Source organism: Apium graveolens, chromosome 9 (genome assembly GCF_009905375.1).
Source record: "Apium graveolens cultivar Ventura chromosome 9, ASM990537v1, whole genome shotgun sequence".
Classification (NCBI taxonomy): domain Eukaryota; kingdom Viridiplantae; phylum Streptophyta; class Magnoliopsida; order Apiales; family Apiaceae; genus Apium; species Apium graveolens.
Window position 1 is genome coordinate 23600043 of NC_133655.1, and position 8419 is coordinate 23608461.

General features: G+C 33.1%; 1 pseudogene; it reads right to left on the minus strand.

The window, feature by feature from the left end:
• Positions 1–2928: 2928 nt before the first annotated feature.
• LOC141684373 (glutamate-1-semialdehyde 2,1-aminomutase, chloroplastic-like) lies at positions 2929–5901 on the minus strand (annotated as a pseudogene).
• Positions 5902–8419: the final 2518 nt, after the last annotated feature.

Below are 8419 nucleotides of genomic sequence, written 5' to 3' on the forward strand. Positions count from 1 at the left end.
TCTGAGAAGTCCATCTCCCCTAGTAGCGAAACCAATGCCTGTGAATCAAGGCTGCAAAGTCATCTGCGGTCCCTGACACTGCCAAATACAACCAGCTACCATAACTTTATCAGATTAACCTCCATAATTTCTCCCCTTTAGTCACCAAAACCTGATGACCATGTGTAGACCCACAATCGCTCACACATCCAATTCCACAAAGACTTAAGTTCCAACATCGCCTCCAATCTTTAGAAACATTGACTTTGGCCCAACCAAAAAATTACTAAGTGTTCTGCTCTGTAGATATGTGTCGCCAACCCCTAATCTAATTCCATAAACCATGTCGCCGACCAATACTTGAACAACCATCAACTTCTTCTTTTCTTTTTACCTATGTCAAACTGCATAGGAACAATCTTTACCAACATGAACATTGTTAGTAATCACATGTATTTTTGATGATGAACAAAATATATAGGACAATCACTTATTAAGTAGGTGTAGCTATCACCGGCTAAATTATCATTGTCTGATAGCCGTTGATAGAGTAGCTTATCTATTGATAAGTTTTTGCAGCATTTTTTATGTAAATCTCAATAAATAATCATTATTGTAGTTGTTCATTTCATGGTCATCACTGACTCAATGGATAAATAGAATAAAATGTCTAATTATAAATACTCGATACTATATAATTCTGATTAAGTGAAGTGGCTAAGAAGAACATGCTTTCAATAACTAATGGGATCAGCCCATCAACTACTAAAGAGATTACACTATCAATGACTAAAGTTACAAAGAGTGATTGATAGTCACTTGGCATAGCACATATATTAAATCTGACAGAGCACATAGGCTGATAGAATATCTCAGTTCGAAAAATTAGAGCCAAGATAAAACATGCATGCGATCTTGAATTCTGAAGAATAAAAAACATTTCATTTCCATGCATGACAAATTGAAGGGATATTCAAAATAATATATCAAAACTCAATCTAGTCTCATTTGTCAAGTCTCACGAGAAAGAGAATGAAGAAGCAATCTTTACTAGATCTCGAAGAATGAGTCATGTGCTGTCTAGCAAGAAATTGTAACTGGGTGATATATAAACCAAGTAGTAGTAGTGTATTTACTAAGAAATATGTTTATAGAGTTTTCCATGAAACTAAGTTGAGAGCACTATCTCTAAGAGAAATACAGTAAAAATCAACAGTGAAATTTTTGTAATTTGCACATATTAGTTTTGCAATATATAACTCAGGTGGCAAGTCAAAAACAAACCACCTGAATTTTTTATGTCTTGCGTACTTATTTCAGTTTAGCAATTGTTCAAATTCGAAAAAGTTAAAATCAGTAATTTGTATTCCACCCCTCCACAAATTACTCTATTATTGGTTGTTAGTAAATATCTTTTCGAGTTAAGATATTGGTTGATCGTTGGTTAAGCGAAGTGGAACAAATTGAGTTTTACTTAAGTTGTCAAGGCGGGAGGCAGGAATCATTTTGTTGGGTGATTACGGAGGTCACTGTGGGTTTGATAATTCTGGTTAAATTGGGGAATGTGTAAGGATTACATAAAAGTCGTCTCTCTTTGATGGAGGCACATTTGATTTTTGAGACGGTTATGGCGACTGTGACGCAGCATGTTGGCGTTAAAACTCATCGATGAGTACTGGACTATGTTGCAGATTTGTGACAAGAATTGGAAACACTAATCACGATTATGTGATGTACATATTCGTGATGGCTGATTTGTTTATAGTGATTGGCATGTATCATGAGCATATGATTTTTTTATTGTTATATAATTATAAATTGGAGATTTAGTTTATTAATAATTTATGAAATTGGATAAACATTTTTGAATGATGTATGAAAAATCGGCGTCTTCTACGTAACTAATAAATAAAGTATCGAGAAAAATAGATGGTGGAAAAGAGAGAGAAATGATTGGTAGATAGCCCATAATTACAGAGTAATTGAGTTTATTTTCTGTACACGCTTTTCATGATCACTGTGCCCCTCTCACACTCCATTTTCTGCTACAAACATGATACATTTACTAATTTGTTAAAAAGGGAAGACTGAGATACTTTGTACGTTCGGAAAATTTTAAAATAAATAATTTATCAGTACTTATAAGTTAAATAAATATTTAGTTAAACGTCAGATTTTTTTTAACTTGGATAAATTAAAATAAATAAATTTTAAATACAATTATCTCAATTTATAAATTTTAAATTAGAAAAATATGTAAAAACATAAATCTTAAAATAAAAGTTAAGAAAATATTGAAAAATAAAAATTAGTTGAGAAAAAGTACGTCACTGTTAACATTCAACTTATAAATTAGAAAAATATGTAAAAACATAAATCTTAAAATAAAAGTTAAGAAAATATTGAAAAATAAAAATTAGTTGAGAAAAAGTACGTCACTGTTAACATCAGCTTATAAGTTGTAAATTTAACTTATAAGCTGGGTCGACAAACACTCATCGATAACTTATCAGCTTATAAGTTGTAAATTTAACTTATAAACTGGGTCGACAAAAACTCATCAATAAGTACTTACAAACTTATAACTGAAGATAAGTATTTACGAACTTATAACTGAATAAGCCACTTATTTTTTGTGGCCAAATATGGCCATGATATGGACATCTTTCTATGTACATTATTGATGGATAAGTTAATTTATGATGCAATTGGGAAATGGACAGCAATCAGACCAAAACTCTAAACTTTTACGAATTCTATAGAATTTATTCAGAATTGACAATGTCAAATATGTTAAAAACAAATGAAGTTGAAATTTTATTTCAAGTATAACTGCAAGTTACCCAGGAACAAACGAACTAACAATTGAACTGTATTCTAGAAATCATGACCAGATAACTTGCACATTTTAGTTTTTCCACCCACCGAAAGAGTAAACATGCCACAGAATGCTAAACAAAGAGGACATTGCATTGAAATTTAATAGAAGTTACAACTACACAGACAAAATAAAACCCAAATGCCTAGGATTATAGAAAAACCTAGGATTATAACCCTGCAAATTAACCTCAAAAACTTAAACATACAGAAACCAACAAACTAGAGTTGTCTTAAAACTTTATCAGCAGCTGCTATTGTCTTCTGAATATCTTCAGAACTATGTGCTAGACTAGTGAACCCAGCCTCAAATTGTGAAGGTGCAAAGTAAACTCCTTCCTCTAGCATCCCTCTGTAGAACTTTGCAAACTTAGCTGTATCACTCTTCTTTGCATCTTCAAAGTTATATACAGGCCCCTCTGTGAAGAAAAAACCAAACATTCCACTTATATACCCGCCACACATTGCGTGTCCAGCATTCTTTCCAGCTTCCAAAATCCCACTAATAAGTTCACTGGTGATTTTATCTAAGTATTCATAATTTCCTGCCTGTTTCAATCGCTTGAGAGTGTGGATTCCTGCCGTCATTGCCAATGGGTTACCACTAAGTGTCCCCGGCTTGGTACATTGGTCCAGCTGGTGCAACCATCTCCATAATCTCCCTCCTTCCACCATATGCCCCAACAGGGAGGCCACCCCCGATAATCTTCCCCAGCGTTGTTAGGTCAGGAGTAATGCCAAAGTATTCTTGAGCACCGCCATAAGACAACCGAAACCCAGTCATAACTTCATCAAAGATTAAAAGAGTATCATTTTCTTTAGTGATCTTTCGGAGGGCATTCAAGAAATCAACTGTAGGTGTAATGAAACCAGAGTTTCCCACCACAGGCTCAAGAATGATTGCAGCTATTTCCCCTTTGTGCTCCGCAAATAGACTTGTCACAGTTTTCAATGTCATTGTATGGCGATGTTAGTGTATCATAGGTAGCTGCCTTTGGTACACCAGGAGAGTCGGGGAGTCCTAGAGTAGCTACACCGCTTCCGGCCTTTACTAAAAATGGATCTGCATGACCATGGTAACAACCCTCAAACTTGATGATTTTCTGTCGGCCAGTGAATGCACGAGCCAGACGAAGTACTCCCATACATGCTTCTGTGCCGGAGTTGACAAACCTCACCATTTCTATACTTGGTACAGCTGAGATGACCATCTCAGCCAGAACATTCTCTAAAAGACATGGAGCACCAAAGCTAGTACCCTTTTTCATTGTTTCAGCCAAGGCTTTGAGTACCTGTAGGTACACGTGAAAAAAAAAATTATTCACATATCACATACAAGTAAAAGAGTAACTGTTGAAGTGTCTATAGAACAGTGCAAACTGCAAACGAATTCCTTTACCAGAAAAAGGCTACAGATTTTGGTATATCAAAAATGTGACATTTAACTTTCTAGTATTATTGATGCAGGACAAGGGTTAAAATAGGTAAAATGATAGATATTTGTGGATTAACCGCAGAAAATCCACGCCTAAAGGTTATCCAACCGAAGAAGAATCACAACCATAGGGTTTCTCAACCGCAGAAGAGAGGTTTGGCAAACCCATAACAAGAGAGAAACAATTCTCTATTCAATAATCATCAATTCTATCTTTATAATAAAAGATTACATCAGCTTATATAGCCACATAAGAGTAAACCCTAAACTTTTAGTGATTAAGTAACAATCTTCTAATAAAGGAAACAAATGCTTTCTTATTTCTATCATAATCTAGAATATTCCTACACATATATAATATAATATTAAACCAAATAACATTATTAAGTCTAATCCTAACTAATAACATAAAATATATACAAACTAATATTTTAATTCTTCGTTGGTATCAATTATCATATCAATATAAATCTGCTTATGGAACTCCTATATTACATAGTATCCTGCATTCTAGTATTCCTTATTTTCAAGAGATATTGGAAAGGTCAAGGAGGTATATTCTTAGCAAAAAGCTAAAAACCAGAACAACGGAATACAAGTCAAAGATATACCTACAATTTTAATGTTTATACTAAATACTAATAGAACAAGAAAAAATACATGGCAATCAGTTATGTAAAAAGGAGGACTGAGGAGAACAGCTGCAACAACTAGGCTAGTAAAATAAATGAAGGATAGCCGGAAAAATCAGTACCTACTACCTACACATAAGACCGTTATAGCAAAATGTGCATATACAAGAAACAGGCGAGAAACAACTACAGACCTCATCGTCCGCATGACCAATAATTGCAGGACCCCATGAACCAACATAGTCAATATACTCATTTCCATCAATATCCCACATGTGAGATCCCTTGACAGAGTCAATTATAATAGGCTGTCCGCCTACTGATTTAAATGCACGGGACCGGTGAAATTTACACCTCCAGGCATCAATTCCTGCCAACAATTCACAAGAGTTAATACATTCAACAAACAAGACTCTCTCGAAACAAGTACAATTCAATAACAAAATTCATCAAGCTCTTTCTAATAACTTCGTATCAGCTATCGAAAACAGAATACAATCATTCCCCTCATTCCTACTACGCAATTACTACACCAAACAGATAGTCATATAAAATATAGATTGTTTCGAGTATACACTAGAGCCATAACTACAATTAAAAAAGAACTAGTTGAGTATTAAACTATCGAAAATTGTTATATAAATATGCATAATACAAATCAAATTACAAATCGAAGAATATTTGGTTTACATACAGATACAGGGACACATTTTAGAATCGAATAGTAAGATAAAAGGGGGGTGAACCTTGGCGGCTTCGAAAGCCTGTTGAGATTTGTGAAGAGAAAAGGTCTTTTTTTCCTGATGGACAGAAACAGAAGTCATTTTAACAGAGTAGTTGGAGCGGGTCAAAGATGGGGAAAAGAGAGGCTTGTGTGTAAGTTTGACCGGACATACTAAGCCCACGCTAGCTACTCCGGCCATTTTCTTGTGTTCTGAAAAGGCGAAGAGGAGGGAGGGTTTTTGAAAAGGATAAGAAACTGGGAATGAGATGAGATGAGAGAATCTGAGATGGCTACTTTCTAATTTCAATTAGTCTTTTTTGACAACTTCTGTTCTTTTTTTACCCTTTGAATTTACTTGTAGTAAACGGGTTAGCAGTAAATCTCTGTACGCTTTTTATTTCGATTGTTTTAATTGTTTTACAGCAAGTCCAAATTGTCCACTATACACGAGAAATCCAACAATTTCTATATCCACTACAGTCCCCGTTTGATAATTTTGATTTGATTTGAATTTTAGATTTATTAAATAATATGTTGGAAATTTAAATGTATTCTTGTAACATGGGCTCAAGGCTTTACAAATTTATGCAAGTATGTTATTTTTTCTAAAAAAATATGACAATTTAAAATGATAATTTAATTCTTTTATTTAAAATTAATCATTTAAAAGAAATGTAAGTTTTCAAATACCCTCTAAACGATATATTTTTTTCGGTGTAAATGATTTTTAAAAATTTAGAACATACATCTCCGTTCTTACTTTCAGTAGATACCAGTTATTTTTAAAATAATTTTTCCTGAGATTTTTTTTCTATTTCTTTTAAGAGAAACTTGAATTATTGCAAAAAAAAAAGTCTATATAAGTGTAAGAGTCAATGAGTAATAAACTACGCCACAATATCTTATTTAATCACAAATTTGTCCTACGAAAAATATATTCAGCCGAGCCTGCAATCATAACATTTTTATTCATGATTTTCTACACTACTCTAAGAAACTCAACAGTATCGAATGTCAAGAATCCAAATGTTTCAAAAGCAAAAGAAATGAAACAATATTAATTATCTTTGCATGCTTAATAATGTTTGCACACATTTGCCTCAACTGTTTTTGTAACCGCCTGACCAACTATAAACGGTCCATTTTAAAATCACTCAAAGAAGAAGAAACTCCGTTAGATCTCCATTTCAACTCTAAACTAGCATATCGGTTAGTCTAAAAGTTGATCTAACTTCATAAAGAGTAGTAAGAGTTATCAAACTTCATAAAGAGTAGTAAGAAAGTTAATTGGTGCTTCAGTTTTAGCTCAAATCTCAGTTCTCCATAATATATCTTATAACACATCTCTTATCAGTTCATGTTGATATCTAAATCCTTATTATTTTTTTATAATAATTAACATACTCTCCAAATACATATATCTGACACGTGCATAAGAGATATTGAGCTTAATATCATCTGATACACCAAAGACGTCATACACAGTTTATATAAGACTAGTTGGCAACCCCGTGCGAAGCATTAATAATTAGTTGTATGATAATCTAAATTTGTATTTTGTATTGTATTATTTGAGTCTGTAAAAATGTCAAAGATTAGACTGAGTATTTTTCTGTAAACAGTCTCAAGCCCAACAATAAACTCTGGAAGAAGATTAAGAAGATCATGTCTCAGAGAAATTGTGTGGAGTTGAATATCTGTTTTTGGAAACAATATTCTAAGTCAAGATATCTACAAGTCACAGATCAAGTCATTTAGAGAAGTCATTCGAGAACTCCAGAATGACTTATCGAGAAGTCCAAAACAGCTTATAGAGAAGTATCAGAGATATCGACAAGCGAAATGAAGACATGAAGATTGGAGATATCGACAAGTCATTTCTGCATTAGAGAACTCAGAGATATCGACAAGTCAAATGAAGATGTGAAGATTGGAGATATTGACAAGTCAATTTTCTCATAGAGATCTCGGAGATATCGACAAGTCAAAATGCTTATAGAGATCTCAAGATATCGACAAGTCATTTCTACATTTATAGAGAACTCAGAGACCTCGACAAGTTCAAAGACACTTGGTAGAGAACTAAGAGATCTCGATAAGCCATTATACTTATCGAGATGGTCAGTTCTATATAGAAACAAACTAGAGATCTCGATATGAACCTCAAGTATACAGAAGGTAGACAAAGTTAAATAATTCTAGATATCAATCAACAAATGATCTAATCACTTAGGTTGAAAAAGTCTACAAAAGCATTTTGAAGAGTACAAGATCAAATGTCAAGATTAAACTGGTAAGGAAAGTCCACAGATTCACAGGATTTGCAAAGATACACTAAGCCAGAAATAGAAAGCTTAGAGGTAATTTAAAATAGGGTTTGTACATCTTATTGCATGTTATATATATCCGTGTTTACTAATTTATAAAGTAAACATTGATCCTTTGCTTTTAAATCGTATCAACAATTTAATTTTTTTTGTAACTATCAAGGAAAAAGCTTGTAACTCCTCAAGGAAGAAGCTGAGTTCTTTACTTACAAAGAAACTCAGGATTTATAGCAAAATACTAGCTTGATTTTAATACAAAATTAAGTGAGTTTTGAAATATTGTGTGCATACTTTATTTAGTTAACATAATATTACTGTATTCTAATTGCTTGTTACCAAAGTAACAACATTCAAAAAGTCTTAAAAATATCCAAAACACATTCACCCCCTGTGTGTATTCATTACATAACAAGTGGTATAGAGCAAATTTGAAAGCAAACATATT